Genomic DNA, 25576 nt, shown 5'->3' on the forward strand with positions numbered 1-25576 from the left:
CTGAGTAGTAGGTGTGTCGGAGGGTCAAATCCTCACGATGTGTAGTGATCCCATAGGGAACTCCACTATCATTCACGTTAATTAATTAAAGGCTTCTCTGCGGAAGCTCACATGAGGGTGGGTCACCCAAGTTCTGAGCCCTGTGGAGGATTGGAATTGGCCACCCCATGATCTGCCTCTTTGGCATGAGGATTATTCTGGGCTGGTTACTTTTTAAAACTGCAGACATGAGAGAAACTCTGAAAAGTAGAAGTTACCCTTTGTTAAGAGAAATTTACATTTGTAAAGGAGATCTCCATCTGTAAAGGTGTCTTCCTCTCTGTACCAGGAAGAAGGGGGGATGACCTTATCACTAGAAACTCTTATCAATGTGCAGGCAAAGACTTAAATCTGCAGAATAACCTTTCTCTTGTTTACTGTACTCTTCTGATAATCTCCCATAACTGACTCCCCCTACCCCAACATCGTCCTTTGTAGATGAAGATGGTATTGAAGATGAGAACCTCTGCCATTTTTGGGAGTTACTCAGTTTTCCTGAGTCTCTCCCATGTATACTTGTTATAAAGCTTTGTTTAATTTTCTCCTCTTATTCTGTCTCATGTGAATTTAATTCACTGTCCAGCCAGAAGGACACAGAGTGGGTAGAGGAAATGTCTTCCTTCCCTACAGCCCCCGTGGCAGTTTTAGTCTGCCAGCAGGAAAAATCAAGGCACATAAGAGAGTGTTTATGACGTTTTTTTAGAGAGTAACACTCACAAGCAGCACACTTCTGACCCACTACACTGTCCGTGGGAATTATTCAGACTTTATGGCAAAACAAAACTAAAAGAAAAGTGGAAAACTGAGCTTCTAAAAGCCTACTAGTTCCCAAATGGGCAGCCTTACCTCCGAACTCTGGCTGGCTTCATGCTGTGACTTGCAAGTGCTTAACAAAATAAGGATAGCTGTAAATGGCTGGCAAGATAACCTGGGATAACTTGACATTTCAGTGGCCACTGTGGGGCTTCTTTTTAAGAGCCAGGTAACAGATCTTTAAAGAATTGAGCTTGCCAATTTCCAGCACAATTGCTCAAACTAAAGGTTCCGGAAACTGTAAATACTTACAAAGAACAGCAAAAAAAATCTTACTAAGTTTGTTTCATGTCCTGATGGCTTGGCTTAATAATCAGTAGGTTAGAGGTCCCAAAATATGGTCAGACAAATGTGGTTGCACCCATTTTGCAGTCGGAGATAGTCAGACAGAAATGTTGGTTGCTCTCCATTCGTGGCTAAAGGTCCTACTAAACTGCTGCCAGCCTCAGGGAAATCACATTGGCCATTAGAAGGAAAATTCCAATTAAATAAGATAATTTAAGAAGTGCACTTAAAAGCAAAGACTTTAAAGTTCCAAAATAATCTTACTGAAAGTTTTGTTGCAAATAGAAAATTAAGTTATAAATAGTACTTAAAGAAAAATATTAGGCTATGACTTTAGAGACACACCTGTAATCTACTCTTCTAGTCAATGAAACTTTGAAAGATTTTCTGGGAAACTGAACCTTTAAAGATTACTGGAACTGTTCAATACCACCAGGAAGTTACTGTTTGTCCTGGCTGAAAGCTGACAAGCTATTTGAAAGGATTTAGCAACTTAGGATCAGAAACTTGGCCAAACCGGAAGCTGATATTCAGAGCCTGACAGGGATTTTCTTTCCAGGCCTTCTTCCTTAAGCTAAAATAAAACTAAGCACCCAGGGGAAAAAGCAAATTAGGGTGATGCAGTTGGAGAGGTGTCTTCAACTTACAAACCCCTGTGAGACTGGAAAAGTGGTTCTAGTGGCAGTTCAGATTCCACACAGTTCTTTTATCTCAGAAGAAGATTATAGCCTCGCCTCTCTGGGAACTGTTATCTAGCTCATCACCAATTCCTAAAACTGAAGAACAAAAAAAGGGGGGAGAGGCCAGAAAAATGTCCATAAGAGCATCTTGCCCAAAATCTAGCATCTTGAGTGTCTTCTCTACAAATATTAGTAAAAAATCTTAAAACAAAATTTGGATTCATAACTAGTGTATTCTTGTAACTGATTCATGGCAGTAATGTTAAAACAATAGCTGTGGAGACTCTATGTATGTGTGTCTATATGTATGTTATATATGTGTGATATTTTACCTCCAATGGTGTGGCCAAAATTAAGAGCTCTGTCCAACTGGCTTAAAGTAAGCACTTACATAAGTTCTAAATATAATAGAAATTAACCCAAATGTCTTTCAAGTTAACATGAGATAAATTAGTCTTGGGTAAATGAAAGCTTGTTTAAGTTTGTTGGTTTGATTGAAATGGGCATGTCTTCTGAGTTGTCAGTATTTGGATACGATGCAGGCATGCATGCAGCCTGGGTTTACGCGTCAAATAAGCTCTTGTTATCCCTGTTACAAATTCGTCAGCAAAATAACAGCTTGAAATGATAGCTAATTTTGTCTAATGTCTCATGAAGTTTTCCGAACATAATTGTTCAAAACAAATGCTTTAGATGGATGAAAATGAGCAAGAGTTTGTGGGTACAATAATTATGTTTTATGATCTGTATACTCGAAAGAAACGGCTCCCAAATTCTTTTTGGTAGTTTAAAATGTTAGAGTTTTATTAAATTAGGTTAAGTGATAGAAATTTATTGAGCATCTAGGTCATTTTCAAATAAGATAAAATACTGAAATATGATCACCAAACTTGTATAAGTTTATCTCCTTTTGGCTTCTTATTACAGAGAAACTAAAAGATGTTTGGGTCTATTAGTAAACATGTCTTATATTTTATTGAAAGATTGTACTACAAAGATAACACGTTTCCAGAAATTATAAAAGGTATTTATAAATTCACCAAGCCCAAAAATGCTCATGTAAAAGAAAGTTTCTAATTGCTTACTTAGTTTTTACTTAGAAATTAAGGTCTATAAGGGTTAAAAATTCTAATTAATATGTGTAATTAAAGCTATTAAGAATTAATAAGGAAAACATCATTGTATTCAAGGAAAGTAAAATGTATGTTTTCAGTGAAGAAGGTATAAAGAATGGAAGGTTTTTGTTTGTTAAGAAAGATAAATTTTGGGGGCCAGCTCCATGGCCGAGTGGTTAAGTTCATGCTCTCCACTGTGGCGGCCCAGGGTTCGGATCCTGAGTGCGGACATGGCATCACTCATCAGGACACATTGAGGCAGCGTCCCACATCCCACAACTAGAAGGACCTGCAACTAAGATATACAACTATATACGGGGTGGGGGGGGCAGTTTGAGGAGATAAAGCAGGAAAAAAAAAAAAGATTGGCAACAGTTGTTAGCTCAGGTGCCAATCTTTCCAAAAAAAAAAAAGAAGAAGAAGAAGATAAATTTGTCCCTGCGTACTAGGAAGAAAAAGAAAGGCACTGGACAAATTTTGAATGTAAAAAGGAAGTGACAGACGATTAACAGAAGTAAAACCCTGAGGAGTTTTGTGCATGGTCAAGTTGGCTAAGATTGAAATGAATCTAATTAAGTAAATGAGTTTGAATATAAAAAGCAGCTGGTACGAGAATTAGAATTGGCTTTCTCCCTTAAAAGGAATAATTTTCTTAAACTCTCAGTCTGCTCTTGATAAAGAACTTATAAAAGGTTTTTCTTTATGTTTGAGTAAGTCTACCTAAAAGGCAGAAAACCTGTTTTGTTAAAATAATTTTCTATATTAACATTTTTTCTTTCTTTCTTTCTTTCTTTCTTTCTTTCTTTCTTTCTTTTTTTTAGGAAGATTAGCCCTGAGCTAACATCTGCTGCCAATCCTCCTCTTTTTGCTGAGGAAGACTGGCCCTGAGCCAACATCTGTGCCCATCTTCCTCTACCTTATATGTGGGATGCCTGCCACAGCATGGCTTGACAAGCAATGTGTAGGTCTGCACCCAGGATCTGAACCAGCAAACCCTGGGCTGCTGAAGCAGAATGTGCAAACTTAACTGCTGCACCACCGGGCTGGCCCACTATTAAGATTTTTTTGGCTGTTTTAACTCACTGTTTGACCTTGACTGTTTAATAGATAACTGAGCATTGTTTTACAGTCAGCATTGTTTCCTGTTTGAACAAGTGTTTTAAAACCTTTTGATATTTTTGACACGCTCCCCTGCAAAAAATATTCAAATCCTGAATGAAGGCTTTCTTTTGACCTGGAAGAAGGAAGACAATTTCTTTGATGATTTTCAGAGGGTCCCTGAGACTTCTCAAAAAAATTTATTCTCTCTCCCTTTAAAGGGTGGCATACTAATTAGGCCTGTTTGGTATGCTAAATTGCATGGGAAGTATTGTCAAGTAAATGATGATAAACCTTCTTAGGTTATATTGTGTAGGCAAATACTATTTGCTATTTTAACCCTGTTACCTTGCTTCTCAACATCACAAGAGGAAAAGACGACTGCATTCTCTTATTTAATTGGTTTACAGATGGGTCTTACTTAAATGATAAGCAGGGATGTCATCAAGCTGTATATGCTGTCCAGCTTTAAGAATGCCTGCTACTTTCTATTAACTCTGCTAACCTGGTAAAAGGTTTCCTTCTATAGGCTCAAGAAATTGCCACAGAAGGAAACAAACAAGGGTGGCAACAAAAGGGGGAAAACAATACTTTTGGAAACTTTCTTCCACAGTGGCTTAAAAAGCCTATACTCATTGCACTATATGCCCAAAGTATAATCTAGGGAAATTATTTCATGAATCACAAGGCCACTTTCCCCTTCCTAAGGGATCCTTTGAGGTATGGCAATTGGACTTTGTCCAAATGCCACCACCTCAAGGATAAATATATCTTGTAATGATCTGTTTGTTCTCACATTGTGTTCAGGCCTTTCCTTCAGAACAGCAACGGCTTTAGGTAAATTATTATTGGAAAGGATAATTCTTGTTTGAGAAATTCCTACTGAGTTACACAGCGACTGGGGAACTCATTTCACCAAATAATTAAATCTATTTGTAACATTTGGCCAATAATGCAGCATTTCCACTGCACTTACCATCCCTGATCCTCAGGATTAGTGGAAATAATTAACAGCACAATCAATTGGCAATTGGCAAAGCTTTCAGAAGCAGTTACTCTCTCACGGCCAAAAGCTCTTCCTCTAATGCTCTTCAATCTTAGATCCACACCCTTTGGTAAACATTGGCTGTCTCCTTTCGAGATCATAACTGGATGGCCTATGCAATTAGATGAGGAAATATATAAACCAACTTTGCTTAAGGGAGATATTACATTGTTATCACGGTCTCATTGAGATGCTTAAAAGAAATGAAAGGTTGGTAGCTGATTCTTTTCACAGAGAGCTCCCAGACCTTAAAGATCATGGACTATGACCTGAAGAATTTATTCATTAGAAGAGGCAGCAGATAAAAGACTCTTTGCAGCCCTGTTGGAAAGGACCATATCAGGTACTTTTAACCAATTCACCCACTGCAGAATCAAAAGACATAGACTCATGGATTCACATTGATCATTTTAAAAAGCCCTCTCCACTTGAGTCAGTTTCATTTCCTATTTCTGATACCCAACTTCAACTAATCAAGACAAATATCTCCAAACCAGGATGAGAAGATGGCATCTGTTATAGACAGCTGTCCCAAAGACTCTGGACCAGACCTGTATTCCCAACCTTGTGTCTCCTCATTTAAACCTTTGTTATGCTTAAACTGTATACCTATTTTATAATTGTTCCATTTAAGTTTTCAAAATACTATCATACTTGAAGAAAGTGACTGACTTGGAACAGACTGGTCTTAAAAGCCAGGCATTTATTGGGTGGCTCCTAATGGAACTCAGTGGTTATGTAGAACAAGTCTCTGGCCTTGGCTACTGCCTGGATGGCTAAAACACTACACCCTGAGTTTCCCTTGGATGCAGGGAAGGAGCCACACTGAGCTAACACCTGTTGCCAATCTCCCTCTCCTTAAGGCCAGATGGCCTCATTCAGTGTTCCACTGGTATGACCACTGAGCAGCTAGCTAGTTGCTCCTTCTTTGAGGCTAGAGGATCTCATAGCACATACAGAAACCTTTAACAGTAGTCAAGCAGGAATAGCCTTATTATATACTGAAATGCCTTTTATGAGAAAGGCTGTTCTTCAAAATAGAATGGTCTTAGACACTCTTACAGCATCCCAAGGTGGTACATATATAACACTCAAACTGAATGCTGTGTTTTCACACCTGATGAGTCCTCCAGTGTATGGTCTCTGCTAAAGCACATGATAAAAAGGAGGTTAATGCCTTGAGCAATCCTATACCTGGTCTTGATTTGTTTACTTGGCTCCCTTCTGGTATTGGCTTCCATTTTTGGCCTGGATTGCAATTCCTATTTTGATTGCTCCTTGGAATTCTTGTGTTAGTCATAATATTCAAACTAATTACTATTTCTCAGTGTTGTATGACTGGCATGCAAGCTATAGTAATGATTTCTCAGTGACTTGAGGTGGTTGATTGATCTTACAACCCTGGATGAATCCCTTTTCTTATTAAGGCTGTGCCTAAGAGTTCATTTTTAAGCTAGTCATTTCAAGTACTTGTTCTATAATTATCATAAACAATATAACTATAGGAAGTCATGTAAAAGCACAGGTTCAACTTTTGTGCAATAATCTAAGAATAATTGACAAGTTACATAACCTATAAAACACTTCTCCTGTTAATATATACCTCTATGCTTGTCCACCATATCTGACTATTTCCCCCCCAGTGTGGATAACTGGGAAAATCAACAAAGTAAAAGCTTAACACCAAAGGACATGATGGACCCAGGGCAGGCAACAACCACTCTGGCACCGAGAGACAATATTTTGATCAGCAGTGCTTTCTATCAAAAGATTATTGATCAAGGGGGCGGGACCAAGATAGCAGAGTGAGAGGTCTTCTTTGTCTCTCCCCTGTTGAATCTACAACTAATTGGACATTCACCAATTAACAAAGGATATCCAGATAGCATCTCAAGACACCTAAAAGTCTCGTGCTACTACACATCAGAAGGCGGACGGACTTACCCCCGGGAGGAGGTGGAAATAAGTGAAAACTCTCCGACCCCTGACCCCCAACCACCGGACAGCCTAGTTCCTGCAGGAGTCTCTCTTCCAGCGGACTCCCCCATAGCATTGCCACACACCAAGGGCAGGAGTGTGCACTCACCAAAAGAGCAACGGTGGAAACAGGTGACAACACTCCTACCCAAGCCCCCCGCAATCACACCTAAGCCCAGAGGGAATTCCCCAGGGTCCCACACCCACCAGCAGGGAAGGCCTCTGCTTGCCATTAGCAGGGAGGCCCCACCCAGAAGCCAGAACAAAGAGAAGCTCCTGGCAGGCCTGGCATGACACCAGACCGCTCACGGTCTCCGGCACACGGCTCAGTGCAGGAGGCGCCCGGACTTCCCATAGACATGCTTGAGGACACGTTTGGAGCTCCAGCACCTGGCTCTGCAGCACAGGGGAAGGCTCCAGGGTCCCACATCTCCCTAGCAGGGAAAGCCTCTGCTCACCATTAGCAGGGAGGCCACACCCAGAATCCAGGACAAAGGGGAGCTCCTGGTGGGCGGATCCCCCAGGGCATCTCCAGACTACAACCTGCCGCTGGGCTCACAGTCTCCGGTGCAGGGGTCACTGCAGGGGGTGCCTGGACATCCCGTGGACACACTTGGGGACTGGGTGGAGCTCCAACACCCGGCTCTGCAGCCCGGGGGGTCACTCCAGGGTCCCACATCCCCCCAGCAGGGAGAGCTGCTGCACACCATTGGCAGGGAGGCCCTGCCCAGCATTCGGAACACCGGGAAGCTCCCTAGAGCAGAATTCCCCACAAGGCAGCAGCTTACAAGCCACCGCCAGGCCCACAGACTCTGGCCATGTCCCAGACGAGGCAAGGGTCTCCCAGAGATCCCGTGAAAGTGAAGTGGGGCAGAGTAGAGCTCTGGTGAAATGGCTACGTAGCCCAGGGGGGAACTCCAGGTTCTTACAGCAGCCTCAGCGAAAGCCTCTGCACAGCACTAGTGGAGAGGTCCCAACTGGCAATCACAAGGTGGGAAGGCCCTGGGGCAAAAGTAGCACAGCTAGGTGAGCTAATGACAGACTGCAGAAGATATCCATAGCTCTGCTGGGACCTATAGTGGACAAGTGGATCTGGTGGGCTCTGTTAGGGACAAATCAGAGATTATAGATGATCCTGCTCCTGGCTGATGGGAAAGCCCACAATACCGCTGCAGACCACAAGGAGGGTGTGCGTCTAGGTGGGCTGCAGCAGTAGGTACCAGCAGCCTGAGGCCCCCTTGCGATTGCCCCCACAACTGACGAGGGACCCCACAGGGCCACTGTGACTATGAGGAGGGGTCCAGGCCCAGTCAGTAACAGCTGACAGGTTTCCTAGTTGGGGCAGTCTAAAAAGCTGTCCCTCCCCCACACCAGTCGCAACAAGTGGAAGCAGCGACTAAACTCTATCCCTATGTGGAGGCACAAATCCACGCCATCAAGCAGTATGAAAAAATATATTAAATCTCCAGGACAGAAGGAAAATGATAAGCATGCAGAAAACAATCCCAAAGATAATGAAATCTATAACCTAAATGACGATGATTTCAAAACTGTCATTATGAAAAAACTCAACGACCTAAAAGAGAATTCAGATAGACAACTCAATGAGTTCAGGAGCTATGTCACAAAAGAGCTTGACACTATAAAGCAGAACCAATTAGAAATATTGGAGATGAAGAACACAATGGAGGAGATTAAGAAAAATCCGGACTCTCTGAACAGTAGGGTCGATAATATGGAGGACAGAATTAGCAATCTGGAGGATAGGAATATAGAAATGCTGCAGGCAGAGGAGGAGAGAGAATTAAGACTAAAAAGAAATGAAGAAACTCTCCGAGAATTATCTGACTCAATTAAGAGATGCAACACAAGGATTATAGGTATACCAGAGGGAGAAGAGAAGGAGAAGGGGGCAGAAGGCCTGTTCAAAGAAATAATAGCTGAGAACTTTCCATACGTGGGAAGAGAGATGGAACTTCATGTGACAGAAGCCAATAGATCTCCAAACTTTATTAACGCAAGAAGACCAACCCCAAGACATATAGCAGTGAAACTAGCAAAAGTCAACTACAAAGAGAAAATACTAAGGGCAGCCAAGCAGAAGAAAATAACTTACAAAGGAAACCCCATAAGGCTATCAGCAGATTTCTCAGGAGAGACCTTACAGGCTAGAAGAGATTGGAATGAAATATTCAAAACTCTGAAGGACAAAAACCTGCAGCCAACAATACTCTACCCAGCAAAAATATCCTTCAAATGTGATGGAGAAATAAAAACTTTCCCAGATAAACAAAAGTTAAGGGAGTTCATCACCACAAAACCTCCCCTTCAAGAATTGCTCAGGAAGAAACTCATTCCTGAAAAATCAAAAAAAAGGAAAGGGGTTACAAAATCCAAAACAAAGGAGATAAGCAGAAGGTCAATAACACAAAGTAACAGCTCTCCATCAGGACAAAATGCAAAAGAACCAGAAAACAAGTGATAAAATTGCAACAGTAGGCCCCCACGTTTCAATAATCACACTAAACGTGAATGGATTGAACTCTCCAATCAAAAGGCACAGAGTGGCAGGATGGATCAAACAACAAGACCCAACAACATGCTGCCTCCAGGAAACACACCTCAGCCCCAAAGACAAACACAGACTCAGAGTGAAGGGATGGAAGACAATACTCCAAGCTAATAATGAACAAAAGAAAGCAGGTGTCGCCATACTTATATCAGACAAAGTAGACTTCAAAGCAAAACAGATAAACAAAGACAAAGAGGGGCAGTATATAATGATAAAAGGGACACTCCACCAAGATGACATAACAGTTATAAATATATACGCACCTAACACAGGAGCACCAAAATTCATAAGGAAGCTATAAACAAAACTAAAAGGAGACATCAACAGCAATACAATAATAGTAGGGGACCTCAACACCCCATTAACACCAATGGACAGATCATCCAGACAGAAAATCAACAAGGAAATTATAGAATTAAATGAAAAATTAGATCAGATGGACCTAATAGATATATATAGGACACTTCATCCAAAAACAGCAGGTTACACGTTCTTCTCAAGCACGCATGGAACATTCTCAAGGATAGACCATATCTTGGGAAACAAAGCAAGCATCAATAAGTTCAAGAGGGTTGAAATAATATCAAGCATCTTTTCTGATCACAATGCTATGAAACTAGAAATCAACTACAAGAATAAAGCTGGGAAAGGGCCAAAAATGTGGAGACTAAACAACATGCTACTGAACAAACAATGGATTATTGAAGAAATTAAAGAAGAAATCAAATACTATCAGGAGACAAATGAAAATGAAAACACACAGTACCAAATTATTTGGGACGCAGCAAAGGCAGTCCTAAGAGGGAAATTCATTGCAATACAGGCTCACATCAATAAGCAAGAAAAATCTTACATAAACAATCTCAAACGACACCTAACGGAATTAGAAAAAGAAGAACAAACAAAGCCCAAAGTCAGTAAAAGGAGGGAAATAATAAGAATTAGAGCAGAAATAACTGATATTGAAACAAAAACGACAGTAGAAAGGATCAATGAAACAAAGAGTTGGTTCTTCGAAAAAATTAACAAAATCGAGAAAACCTTAGCCAGACTTACTAAAAAAAAAAAAGAGAGAAGTCTCAAATAAATAAAATTAAAAAAGAGAGAGGAGAAATCACAACAGATACCGAAGAAATACAAAGGATCATAAGAGAATACTATGAAAAACTATATGCCAACAAATTGAACAACCTAGAAGAAATGGATAAATTCCTAGACTCATACAACCTACCCAAACTGAATCAGGAAGAAATAGAGAATCCAAATAGACCAATCACAAGTAAAGAAATAGAAACAGTAATCAAAAACCTCCCCAAAAATAAGAGTCCAGGACCAGACAGCTTCTCTGGAGAATTCTACCAAACATTCAAAGAAGATTTAATACTTATCCTTCTCAAACTGTTCCAGAAAATAGAGGAAGATGGAGTACTCTATAATACATTCTATGAAGCCAGCATCACCCTGATCCCCAAACCTGACAAGGACAACACAAAGAAGGAAAACTACAGGCCAATATCACTGATGAACATAGATGCAAAAATCCTCAACAAAATTTTGGCAAACTGAATACAGCAATATATCAAAAAGACTATACACCATGATCAAGTGGGATTTATACCAGGGACACAGGGATGGTTCAACATCCGCAAGTCAATCAACGTGATTCACTACATTAACAATATGAGAAACAAAAACCACATGATCATCTCAATAGATGCAGAGAAAGCATTCGACAAGATTCAACATCCATTTATGATAAAAACCCTCAATAAAATAGGTATAGAAGGAAAGTACCTCAACATAATAAAGGCCATATATGACAAACCCACAGCCAACATCATACTCAACGGACAAAAACTGAAACTCATCCCTCTCAGAACAGGAACAAGACAAGGGTGGCCACTTTCACCACTCTTATTCAACATAGTACTGGAGGTGTTGGCCAGAGCTATTCAGCAGGAAAGAGAAATAAAAGGAATCCAAATAGGCAATGAAGAAGTAAAACTCTCGCTGTTTGCAGATGACATGATCTTATATATAGAAAACCCCGAAGAATCATACAAAAACTATTAGAAACAATCAACAACTACAGGAAAGTTGCAGGGTATAGAATTAACATACATAAATCAGTAGCATTTCTATATGCTAACAACGAACTAACAGAAAAAGATCTCAAGAACTCAATCCCATTCACGACCACAACAAAAAGATTAAAATACCTTGGGATAAATTTAACCAAGGAAGTGAAAGATCTATACAACGAAAACTACAAGACCCTCTTGAAAGAAATCGACGACGACATAAAGAGATGGAAAGACATTCCATGCACATGGATTGGAAGAATAAACATAGTTAAAATGTCCATTCTACCTAAAGCAATCTACAGATTCAATGCTATCCCAATTAGAATTCCAATGTCATTCTTTACAGAAATCGAACAAAGAATCCAAAAATACATATGGGGCAACAAAAGACCCCGAATTGCTAAAGCAATCCTGAGAAAGAAGAACAAAGCTGGAGGCATCACAATCCCTGACTTCAAAACATACTACAAAGCCACAGTAATCAAAACAGCGTGGTACTGGTACAAAAACAGATGCACAGATCAATGGAACAGAATTGAAGGCCCAGAAATAAAACCACACATCTATGGACAGCTAATCTTTGACAAAGGAGCTGAGGGCCTACAATGGAGGAAAGAAAGTCTCTTCAACAAATGGTGCTGGGAAAACTGGACAGCCACATGTAACAGAATGAAAATCAACCATTCTTTTTTTTTTTTCTTTTTACCATTTTTTTATTGAGTTATTGATAGGTTACAATCTTGTGAGATTTCAATTGTACACTAATGTTTGTCAGTCATGTTGTAGGTGCCCCACTTCACCCTTTGTGCCCACCCCCCACCCCACCTTTCCCCTGGTATCCACTAAACTGTTCTTGGTCCATAGTTTTAAATTCCTCATATGAGTGGAGTCATACACAGATTATCTTTCTCTCACTGTCTTATTTCACTCAACATAATTCTCTCAATGTCCATCCATGTTATTGCAAATGAAATGATTTTGTTCTGTTTTGCAGCTGAGTAGTATTCCATTGTATATATGTACCACATCTTCTTTATCCATTCGTCTGTTGCTGAACACTTAGGTTGCTTCCACGTCTTGGCTATTGTAAACAGTGCTCCAATAAACATTGGGGAGCACAGGACTTTTGGGATTGCTGACTTCAGGCTCTTTGGATAAATACCCAGTAGAGGGATGGCTGGATCGTATGGTAGTTCTATTTTTAGTTTTTTGAGGAATCTCCATACTGTTTTCCATAGTGGCTGCACCAGTTTGCATTCCCACCAGCAGTGTAGGAGGGTTCCTTTTTCTCTGCAACCTCTCCAACATTTGTTGATATTAGTTTTAGATATTTTTGTCATTCTAACGGGTGTAAGGTGATATCTTAGTGTAGTTTTGATTTGCATTTCCCTGATGATTAGCGATGATGAGCATCTTTTCATGTGCCTATTAGCCATCAGTGTATCTTCTTTGGAGAAATGTCTGTTCATGTCTCCAGCCCATTTTTGGATCGGGTTGTTTGATGTTTTGTGGTTGAGTTGCGAGAGTTCTTTATATATTATGGATATTAAGCCTTTGTCAGATATATGACTTGCAAATATTTTTTCCCAGCTAGTGGGTTGTTTTTTTATTTCAATCCTGTTTTCATTTGCCTTGAAGAAGCCCTTTAATCTGATGAAGTCCCATTTGTTTATTCTTTCTATTGTTTCCCTTCTCTGAGAAGGCATGGTGTCCGAAAAGATCCTTTTAATACTGATGTCAAAGAGTGTACTGCCTACGTTTTCTTCCAGAAGCCTTATGGTTTCAGGTCTCACCTTTAGGTCTTTGATCCATTTTGAGTTTATTTTGGTGAATGGTGAAAAAGAATGGTCAATTTTCATTCTTTTACATGTGGCTTTCCAGTTTTCCCAGCACCATTTGTTGAAAAGACTTTCTTTTCTCCATTGTATGCCCTCAGCTCCTTTGTCAAAGATAAGCTGTCCATAGATTTGTGGTTTTATTTCTGGGCTTTCAATTCTCTTCCATTGATCTGTGCACCTGTTTTTGTACCAGTACCATGCTGTTTTGATTACTGTAGCTTTGTAGTATGTTTTGAAGTCAGGGATTGTGATGCCTCCCGTTTTGTTCTTTTTTCTCACGATTGCTTTAGAAATTCGGGGTCTTTCCTTGCCCCATATGAATTTTAGGATTCTTTGTTCTAATTCTGTAAAGAATGTCATTGGGATTCTGATTGGGATGACGTTGAATCTGTAGATTGCTTTAGGTAGAATGGACGTTTTAACTATGTTTATTCTTCCAATCCATGTACATGGAATGTCTTTCCATCTCCTTATGTCGTCATCCAATTCTCTCAGAAAGGCCTTGTAATTTTCATTATATAGGTCCTTCACTTCCTTAGTTAAATTTACCCCAAGGTATTTTATTCTTTTTGTTGCGATTGTGAATGGTATTGTATTCTTGAGTTCTTTTTCTGTTGGTTCATTACTGGAGTATAGAAGTGCTACTGATTTATGCAAATTGATTTTATACCCTGAAACTTTGCTGTAGTTGTTGATTACTTCTAAGAGTTTTCCAATGGATTCTTTGGGGTTTTCTATATATAAGATCATGTCGTCTGCAAACAGCGAGAGTTTCACTTCTTCCCTCCCTATTTGGATTCCTTTTATTCCTTTTTCTTGCCTGAGTGCTCTGGCCAGGACCTCCAGTACTATGTTAAATAAGAGTGGTGATAGAGGGCATCCTTGTCTCGTTTCTGTTTTCAGGGGGATGGGGTTCAGTTTTTGCCCATTGAGTATGATGTTGGCTATGGGTTTGTCATATATGGCCTTTATTATGTTGAGGTAGTTTCCTTCTATGCCCATTTTGTTCAGAGTTTTTATCATAAATGGCTGTTGGATCTTGTCAAATGCCTTCTCTGCATCTATTGAGATGATCATGTGGTTTTTATTCCTCAGTTTGTTGATGTGGTGTATCACGCTGATTGACTTGCAGATGTTGAACCATCCCTGTGTCCCTGGTATGAATCCCACCTGATCCTGATGTATGATTCTTTTGATGAATTGCTGAATTCTGGTTGCCAAAATTTTGTTTAAAATTTTTGCATCTATGTTCATCAGTGATATTGGCCTGTAGTTCTCTTTTTTCGTGGTGTCCTTGTCAGGTTTTGGTATCAGCGTGATGTTGGCCTCATAGAATGTGTTAGGAAGTGTTCCATCTTCCCTAATTTTTTGGAATAGCTTGAAAAGGATAGGTATTAAATCCTCTCTGAAAGTTTGGTAGAATTCCCCAGGAAAGCCATCTGGTCCTGGGGTTTTATTTTTTGGGATGTTTTTTATTGCTGTTTCAATCTCTTTCCTTGTGATTGGTCTGTTCAAATTGTCTGCCTCTTCTTGAGTGAGCTTTGGGAGATTGTAGGAGTCCAAGAATTTATCCATTTCCTCTAGGTTATCCATTCTGTTGGCATATAGTTTTTTGTAGTATTCTCTTATAATCTGTTGTATTTCTGCAGAGTCTGTTGTTATTTCTCCTCGCTCATTTGTGATTTTGTTTATTTGATCTTTCTCCCTTTTTTTCTTTGTAAGTCTGGCTAGTGGTTTGTCAATTTTATTTATCTTCTCAAAAAACCAGCTCTTTGTCTCATTGATCCTTTCTACTGCCTTTTTCGTTTCAATAGTATTTATTTCTGCTCTGATTTTTATTATTTCTCTCCTTCTGCTGACTTTGGGCTTCATTTGTCCTTTTTTCTCTAGTTCAGTTAGGTGTGCTTTAAGGTTGCTTATTTGGGATTTTTCTTGTTTGTTAAGATGTGCCTGTATTGCAATGAATTTTCCTCTTAATACAGCTTCTGCTGTATCCCGTATGAGTTAGTATGGCATGCTATCATTTTCATTTGTTTCCAGGTATTTTTTTATTTCTTCTTTAATTTCTTCAATGATCCATTGCTTGTTCAGTAGTGTGTTGTTTAGTCTCCACATCTTTGTGCCTTTCTCAGCTTTTTTCTTGTAATTAATTTCTAGCCTTATAGCACTATGATCTGAGAAGATGCTTGTTATTATTTCAATTTTTTTAAATTTGTAGAGGCTTGCCTTGTTTCCCAACATATGGTCTACCCTAGAGAATGTTCCATGTGCACTTGAGAAGAATGTGTATTCAGCTCTTTCAGGGTGGAGTGTTCTATATATGTCTATTAAGTCCAATTGTTTTAGTTTTTCATTCAGCTCCACTATTTCCTTGTTGATTTTCTGTCTGGATGATCTGTCCATTGATGTGAGTGGGGTGTTGAGGTCCCCTACTATTATTGTGTTGTTTTTAACATCTTCCTTTAGGTCTGTTAATAGTTGCTTTATGAATCTTGGTGCTCCTGTGTTGGGTGCATAGATATTTATAAGCGTTATTTCTTCTTGATGAAGTGTCCCTTTGATCATTATATATTGTCCCTCTGTGTCTCTCTTTACCTGCCTTATTTTGAAATCCACTTGGTCTGATATGAGAATTGCAACACCTGCCTTTTTTTCCTTGCTATTTGCTTGAAGTATTGTCCTCCACCCCTTCACCCTGAGTCTGTGTTTGTCCTTGGGGCTGAGGTGTGTTTCCTGGAGGCAACAAATTGTTGGATCGTGTTCTTTAATCCATTTTGCCACTCTGTGTCTTTTTATTGGAGAGTTCAATCCGTTTACATTGAGAGTGAGTATTGATGCATGTGGACTTAATGCTGTCAATCTGTCACTCATTATCTTGTTTTCCTGTGTTTCTTTTCCTGTGTGCTTTAGACTACCCATTTAATACTGCAATTTCTTATGCTGGGTTTCTTAGATTTTTCCTTGTCTATGATTTGTGACTCTGTTCTGTACTTTATTTTAGTGTCTACCTTGAAGTTTGTATTTAGAATCTCATGTATAATATAGTCTATTCTCTGGTGGTCTCTTACCTACTTGACCAATACTGATTTAGACCCTTTGCTCTTCCCCTCCTAAATAATTATTTTCATTTTTTATTCCAACTCGTCTTATTAATTTGTAGTTAGAGTGCTAAGATCGTCCTTGTTTTGGTAGTTTCCTTACTTTTACCCTAATGCTATAGTTGAATATTTGCTATCCTGTTCTGGTTCTATCCATCGGTCTCCCTAGTCTGTGGATTGTGTCCCCTTTCTCCCTTTTTTCTTTTTTCAAGTATGAGAGCCTTCTTGAGGATTTCTTGTAATGGAGGGCTTTTAGTTACAAATTCCCTTAACTTTTGTTTGTCTGGAAAAGATTTAATTTCTCCCTCATATCTGAAGGAAATTCTTGCAGGATAGAGTATTCTTGGCTGAAGGTTTTTATCCTTTAAAGCTTTGAATATATCACTCCATTCTCTCCTAGCTTGTAGGGTTTCTGTAGAGAAATCCACTGACAGTCTGATAGGGGCTCCTTTATAGGTTATTCTCTTTTTTTTCCTTACTTCCCTGAGTATTCTCTCCTTATCATTCCTATTTGCCAACTTTACTACTATGTGCCTTGCAGTGGGTCTTTTTACATTGACAAATCTAGGAGATCTAAAACCCTCCTCTACACACATTTCTCCATTGATCCCTAGATTTGGGAAGTTCTCTCCAACAATTTCGTTAAGCACACTTTCTGCTCCATTTTCCTTTTCCATATTCTCGGGAATTCCTATGATCCTTATGTTCTTACTCCTCATTGAATCCATTATCTCTCGGAGATTTTCCTCATTTTTTTAAATTCTTAGTTCTCTTTCTTCCTCTGTCTGGTGCCATTCAGCCTGTCTGTCCTCGATTATGCTGATTGTCTCCTCTATGTTGTCTACACGGGCATTCAGGGAATCCGTATTCTGTTTTATCTGGTCCATTGTGTTTTTCATCTCAAGTAATTCTGTTTGATTCTTCTTTATGATTTCAATCTCTTTTGTGAAGTAACTCCAGAACTCGGCTTGTTTCTCTATCTTTCCCTCTACCTCATTGAGTTTTTTGATTATAGCTGCTCTGAATTCATTATCACTTAGTTTACCTAATTCCAAGTCCTCAGGACTTAATTCTGTGTTTTTATTGTTTTCCTTCTGGTCTGGGGCTTTTATAAATTGCTGGATGGTAGAGCAGCGGTTTTTTCTCATGGTGGTAGAATTCAGTTGCAGTTACAGCCTGTCGCCACTAGATGGGGGTCGAGAGCGGCGTGTTAGCTCTCCGCCTTGGGGCAAGATGGCTGCGCCCACTGGCTTTGCTGGGGGGGAGGGGCTGTTACACGCGCCGGTCTGGGTTCAGATCAGTTCTGTTCTCTGGTCTCCCAAGGCCCTTGATTTATGGGGTCCCCGCGGACGGAAGCTTTCCCTCCGTCAGCAGGTCTCCACTGAATCAGTGGCAGGAATCCTGGATGATCCCCTGGTCGCGCGGCCCCTTCCCCGCTCCTTCCCAACCCGGGCCACCGCGATCGCAGACTCTAGGGGAGCGAGCGATGTTCTCTCCTACCTTCCAGCGCCTCCGAAGGTGTAAAGCTAGTCAACCATTCTTTTTCACCATTTACTAAAATAAACTCAAAATGGATCAAAGACCTAAAGATTAGGCCTGAAACAATAAGTCTTCTAGAAGAGAATATCAGCAGCACACTCTTTGACATCAGCTTCAAAAGAATCTTTTCGGACACCATAACCCCTCACATGAGGGAAACAATAGAAAGAATAAACAAATGGGACTTCATCAGGCTAAAGAGCTTCTTCAAGGCAAGAGAAAACAGGATTGAAACAAAAAAACAACCCACTAAGTGGGAAAAAATATTCACAAGTTATTTATCCGACAAAGGGTTAATCTCCATAATATACAAAGAACTCACACAACTCAACAATATAAAATCAAATAACCCAATTACAAAATGGGCAGGGGACATGAACAGACATTTCTCCAAAGAAGATATACGATGGCCAATAGACACATGAAAAGATGCTCATCATCACTAATCATCAGGGAAATGCAAATCAAAACTGCACTAAGATATCACTTTACACCTGTTAGAATGGCAAAAATATCCAAAACCAAGAGTGAAAAATGTTGGAGAGGCTGTGGAGAAAAGGGAATCCTCATACACTGTTGGTGGGAATGCAAACTGGTACAGCCACTATGGAAAACAGTATGGAGATTCCTCAAAAAGTTAAGAATAGAAATACCTTATGACCCAGCCATCCCACTACTGGGTATCTATCCTAAGAACCTGAAATCAGCAATTCCAGAAGTTCCATGCACCCCTATCTTCATTGCAGCATTATTCACAATAGCCAAGTCATGGAACCAACCTAAGTGCCCAGCAACTGATGAGTGGATAAAGAAGTTGTGGTGTATATATATATATATATATATATACAATGGAATACTACTCAGCCATAAAAAAGGACAAAGTCATCACAACAACAGAGATAGACCTTGAGGGTATTATGTTGAGTGAAATAAGCCAGACAGAGAAAGACGAACTCTGTATGACTCCACTCAAGGTGGTAGTTAACATATGGACAAAGAGAACGGATCAGTGGTTGCCAGGGGAAAGGGGGGTGGGGGGAGGGCACTAGGGGTGAAGTGGTGTACCTATAACATGACTAATAATAATGTACAACTGTAATTTCACAAGGATGTTAACTTTTATAACCTTAATAAAAAAATTTTTTTAAAAAGATTATTGATCAGAAGGGGAAATTGACAAGAGATTTTCACATATTGAAGTATATGGGGTAACTTTTGGGTTCAAAACTGATTTGGCTTGAACTAAAAAGCCTGACTTATGGCCTATCAAACATACATTGTACATCTGCTTAAGAATGCATACTTCCCCTCCTACGCCCTGTTGGTAACGCCCGGATTAGTCCCTTTCCTGACATCAGGGTGGTGTTGACCTGCTAATTTGTAACTGAATACCTCTTTGAAATTTTGATGAAAATGTACCCAGGGTGTGTTTAATGTATGTTCTTTGCTCTAAAAAGATAGAAGACTGTAGTGAAACCCATGCTTTGCCGAAATGCCTTCTAAGGCCATCCCAGGTTATAATTCTCACTCTGGCTCATAATAAACTCACCTCAATTTTGATTTATATGTTGGTTATGGATTATTTGCATCAACAGGTTTTCTTCCTTTTCTGCTCTTTCTCTTTTCCATTTTCTCCTTCCTCATCTATCTCTTTTTATTTATTCATTCTGCAAACATGGATCAACAACTGGTTTGGATATGCTGCTGGGATGCTTTGAAGAGCTCACAACTAAAGTGGGGAACCCCAGCTCATAGACTAGTAGCAGCAGTATGATGTTGTAGAGACTAGAACAGCACAGAAGACCCTGAGATTAAATCTAGTGACAGGGAAATCTTCACAGAGGAAGTGGTGGTTTGAAGAGGGCCTTGAAGGATGAAATAGTGCACAGATAGACAGAGGCGGGAAGAGCATCCACATAGACGTACCATATACAGAGAGACCAAGATGGGTAATCCCAGGATGGCAGATGCAGAAGATGCAGTTAGAATGGAAGGTTGCAGCCAGATCATGAAGGGTTTTTTTAATACCTGACTAAAGAGTTTGGACTTAAAACCCAGTTCAGGGTTTCTTGGTTTTGTTTTTGTTGTGGTCTTGGGAGAGCACTCATAGGATCATTGAGGGGTCTCCCTACCTAGGTGGGAGGGGTTTGCAGGGTACCAGCTGTGTAGAGACATTTAGCATCTTCTCATCCCAAGCACTTCCCAAACCTCACCTTCCCCCCCACACCTACTTGCTCTTTACTTCTCTCTTCCTTTCTTTTTCTCCCTCCTCTCTCTCCCATTCCTTCTCCTTCATTCTCTTTTCCCTTGTGCCCTTCACCACCCTTGGTTCTCACTGCATTTTGGGTGGGAAAGTTCAATCAACAGCAGCAGGAATTGTTTGCAAGGGCACTGGTGCCCACATGGTAAGGGCAAAGAGTGGTGGGGGAGATGGTGAGCAGGGGTCCCCACAGCAGCTCTCAGGCATTTAGGGGAGTCGTATTTGCTCACACATACGTACTTGGTCATGCGGGAAAATGAAATAAAGCACAAGGAAACAAAAATGAAAGCAACAGGCACAGGATTTGTGGGAGGGGTTTTCCACCAGAAGAGGCAATAGGGAATACATGTCCATGCTTAAATTTTTTTAATGCCAGTAAACAAAGTGGGTCTGAAGTGTAGATTATCAGGAAGTGAGATCTCCTTCACTTGTGCCAAGTTCCTGAGCAGATTCTCAGAGTGATTCAGGGCCCACCACCCCCCAGGATATCCAGCAATCATGATAAACAGGATGGACTACAAAATTTGCAGGGTCCAGTGCAAAATGAAAATGTGGGGCTCCTTGTTCAAAAGTTATTACGAATTTCAAGATGGGGACAGCAGAGCATTAAACTCAGCAAAGGCCCTTCTAAGCACCAGGCCTTGTGCAACTGTACGGTTTCAGCACACATGAAGTCAGCCCTGATGAGAGGCAATAGTAATATGGACGTGGCAGGCACCATACACAGGAACTGATGGCGGGAGCTGCTCAAAGAGGGTCACAAAGGAAATGAGGCAGTCAGGTTCCCACGGTTGGGTTTGTGACTATCTGTGAACTATTTTCAGCATTTAAAATACTTAGTAGAAATGCTTGCTGGAAGTATCCAATATCCAGTGGATACTGGAAGTAGAAATTAAAGTTTTGAAAAACAAAAGTGAGGAAAAGTTTACATCATAATGTAATTTTTCTAAAAAGAGACTAAGAAGGGTGTCTTAGTTCCAGCTATTATAACAAATTACTGTAAACTAGGTGGCTTCTAAACAACAGAAATTTAGTTCCCGAAGCTGGAAGTCTGAGATCAGAGTGCCAGCGTGGTTGGGTTCTGGTTAGAGCCATCTTCTGAATCGCAGGCTGCTGACTTCTACTTTTATCCTCATTTGGCAGAGAGCAGAGACAGGAAGGAAGCTATCTCCTGTCTCTTCTTGTAAGGGCACTAATCCCATTCATGAGGGCTCCATCCTCATGACCTAATTACCTCCCAAAGGTCCCACCTCCTAATACCATCACATTAGGGGTTAGGATTTCAACATATGAATGTGGGGGGACACAAACATTCAGTCCATACAAAGGAGGTCATTCATGATGAAAAGGTTAAGAATCATGAAATAAAATTAAGTCATCTCATCACACTACAATCTCATCAACTTTGGAGGAGTTTTTGAGGGGAAAGACAACATCAGAAAGGATTCTCACTCAAGTCTAACCAAGGAAAGATCTCTCCAATGGAGCCAATCTCCCCCATCTCTCTGAGATGATTTGGAGCTCAGTTGGACCCCCACACCCAAGCATACACCTCTCTGGGTTCACATTCCTGTCCCACTCCCTATCATACTCAGCTCCTTCCTTGTCTCCCACTCTTCTCCCTGTTTCTGCAGGGGCCATGTTGTCATTTCTTTGAGGCAAGCAAAAGGTCACCACATTTGGCTGCCTTATCTCTTGTGAGTGGTCTCATGGAATGGGAGGTGAGGATGAAGGAGAGGGAGGATTCGCTGGGAAAAAGATAGATGGAAATTATGTTTGTGGGCCTGAATTTTGTTTTATTTGGTTTTGTTTTGTCTAATGTTGAGGCAATATGGCCCCAGTTTATGAACTTGTTCTTAGTTTGCAAGTTTCTAATAGCAGCCCTGAGCTGAGGTTTCCGAGACTGAATAGAGGATGCGTTGATAATGTCAAATACAGGTAATATAAGGCTATTTCTCTACAGATGCAAGGGAAGTCCACAGTGATGCCAACAAACCAACTGGATTCCCATCCTTTCAGCCAGTATGGGGTCACTTGTACTAGCAGCTCTGAGAATTTTCACATCTCCGTCTTACCATCAGCATCTTTCAGATACAAATGCCTGTCCCAACCAGTACACACTCCTCTTCTCATGAAGCCATAAGAAGAGCCTTTCCTTACCCAGGCTCCCAATCTGCTTGGTCACTTGGCTGTCCCTCGGTGGCTGGTTCTGGGCCTTGGCCCTCCAATGCACCATGCCGCTCCACTGAGATCACATTTGCTCACCCTCACCTGCCTCACTCCCAGCTCCACTTCTTTGACCAGGAATCGGAGTCAAGCTAACAATTTTTCAGGGCCTTTATGATCCCACTGCAAGTTGCTCCTGCTATCTACCAGCCACCATGTACTTCCTCCTTACTTCTAAACAATGTCAGCATCTGGCTCAGTGTCACTCTCTCCAATTCCCTATCTGTCCTAACACTCAGCAATTTCAAAATCCATGTAGGTGAATCTTTCAACACTACAGCCTTTCTGTTCAACGAGCTGCTCTCCACCAATGATCTTGTCATCCACACTTTCTCAGCCACTCACTCTAGGCTGACCATTTCACACCTGGGTCTCTGTCTTCAAACTCCAATACCGGCTCTTATCCTCTCTCTCAACCAAAGACCATAGTTCCCACTTCTGAAAATATTCCACAGACTCCCCCACCCACATTTTTACCCACCTATCAGCATCTGCATCCACATAATCGGCCTGCACACCAATTACCATGGATGAACTGTCTATACTCTTATCCAAGAAGACCCTTAACCGAAACCCCATTCTTTCTCACCTTTACAAGGCCATTGCCCCAGAAATTCTCCTTGCATCACCAATCATTTCCTCTTTTCTGAGTTATTCCCATCAGCATACAGCTACACTTTTATTCTCTCATCTTAACAAAACCCTCCCATGAACTCACTGATCACTGAGGTCTGATCTGATCACTGATATGCCTTCTACCAACTACTGCTCCGTTTCTTTGATCCCTTTGCAGTAAACTCTTCAAAGCAGGTGCATTTACTCAATGTCTTTTCTCCACTCCCATTATCTCATGATCTGGTTCCAATCAGACTTTGTTCTGACCACTCCATTGAAACTGATCTTCTCAAAGTTACCAATGACCTTTATGTGCATAATCCAATTATCAATCAACTACCAAAGGTTCTCAGCACCTATGAGCAGCATCTGCACCGGCTCCCTGATACATGCTCTTCACCTGCTTTTCAGGACATCTCACTTTCCTGGTTTCCTCTTACCTCACGGATTGCTCCTTCTCAGACTCCTTTGCAAGTTCCTCCTCTTCCCTCAACCTCTTGATGTTGGCATGCTCCTAGGATCAGTCCTTGGTTCTCTTCTCTATTTATACTCACTCCCTTGGTGAGCTCATCCAGTCTCATGACTTTAAAGACCATACAGGGGCCGACCTGGTGGAGCAGTGGTTAAGTTCGCACGTTCTGCTTCGGCAGCCCGGGGTTCACTCCTTCAGAGCCTGGGTGCGGACCTATGCACTGCTCGTCAAGCCATGCAGTGGCAGGCATCCCACATATAAAGTAGAGGAAGATGGGCATGGATGTTAGCTCAGGGCCAGTGTTCCTCAGCAAAAAGAGGAGGATTGGCAGCAGATGTTAGCTCAGGGCTAATCTTCCTTAAAAAAAAAAAAAGAAAAGAAAGAAAGAAAGAAAGAAAGTAAAAGACCATCCATCTACCAACAGTTCCCCATTTAAATCTCTATCCCAGAACTCTTTCTTGAATTCCAGACTCATATATCTGTGTACTCAAAATCTCCACTTGAATGTGTAGCGGATTTCTCAGATAGATGTGTACAAAACCGAACTCCTGATTCCACCACCACCACCCACTCTCCAAATAAACCGCTCCACCCTTAGCCTTTCCTTTCTAAGTTGACGTCATCCTTCCAGGAGCTCTGGCCAAGAACCTTAAATCATTCTTTTGTTTTTCTTCTTTTTTTTTATTACAGTAACATTAGATTATAACATTATATAGCTTTCAGATGTACATCGTAATATATTTTGAATTCTGTGTAGATTACATCATGTTCACCACCCAAAAGCTAATTATAGTCCGTCACCTCACATGTGAGGCTAATTAAGCCTTTTGCCCTCCCCTCTCCCCCTTCCCTTACGGGAACCACCAATCCAATCTTTGTTGCTATGTGTTTGTCTGTCATTTTTATCTTCTACTTATGAGTGATATCACACGGTATTTGACTTTCTCCCTCTGACTTTAAAATCATTTTATCTCTTTATTTTCTCTCACATCCTACATTCAGCTCATCAGGAAATCCTTTTGGTTTTACCTTCAAAATATACTCAGAATCTGGCTACCTCTCATTACCTCCACTGCTATCACCCTGGTCTACGCCACCATAATCCCTTACCTAACTGGTCTCCTTGCTTCCACACTTGCCTTCCTACAGTCTTTTCTCAAAAAACAGCCAGAATGATCCTTTTAAAAATGAGATCATGTCATTCCTCTGTTCAAACTCCCCAGTGACTCCCTATTTCACTCAGAGCATGCATTCTCAACAGAAGCAATAGCATCTCCAAGGGGATGAAAATTGCTTCCTGGGGGGCGGGAGGTGAAAAAATCTTTGATATTACAATGGTTTGTGGCCCTCAAAGGGCCACAGTACATAAGCAAGTGTGTGTTATATCTATGGTATTAAAATTTTATGAAAGGGTAGCAATTAGGAAGATAAAATTGTCTAAAAAGGCTCCTAAGTGGCATACTTATGGGGGAGAAAAGTTGACAATCACTAACTCAGAGGAAAAATCAAATTCCTACACAGCCCTACATAATCTGGCCCCCATTATCTCCCTGAGCTCATCTGCTGTTATTCTCCCTCCTGATCATTCAGCTCCAGCCACATTGGCCTCTTTGCAGATTCTCAAGTACATCAGGCACACATGTATGTGCACACATTGAGCCTTAGCATTCGCTGTTACCTCTGCCACAGCTACTCTCTCCCAGGTTTCCTCCTGGCTGATTCCTTCACCTCCTTCCAGTCTTTACTTGACTCTTCTCAATTCTCCTCAGAGAGACCTACCATGGCCACCCTATTTAATGCTGCAGCATGCTCCCTTTGCT

At 40.8% G+C, this 25576-nt stretch overlaps 1 protein-coding gene across 1 annotated transcript in view; it reads right to left on the reverse strand.

Moving 5' to 3' along the window:
• Positions 1 to 24292, reverse strand: part of LOC106836324 (NXPE family member 3-like) — an 87530-nt gene extending 63238 nt beyond the window's left edge. Inside the window, exon 1 of the mRNA XM_044746729.2 lies at positions 23725 to 24292. The gene's annotated coding sequence lies outside the window, so the exon portion shown is untranslated. The remainder of the gene's footprint in view (positions 1 to 23724) is intronic.
• Between the last annotated feature and the right edge of the window lie 1284 nt (positions 24293 to 25576).

Source organism: Equus asinus, chromosome 14 (assembly GCF_041296235.1).
Source record: "Equus asinus isolate D_3611 breed Donkey chromosome 14, EquAss-T2T_v2, whole genome shotgun sequence".
NCBI lineage: Eukaryota > Metazoa > Chordata > Mammalia > Perissodactyla > Equidae > Equus > Equus asinus.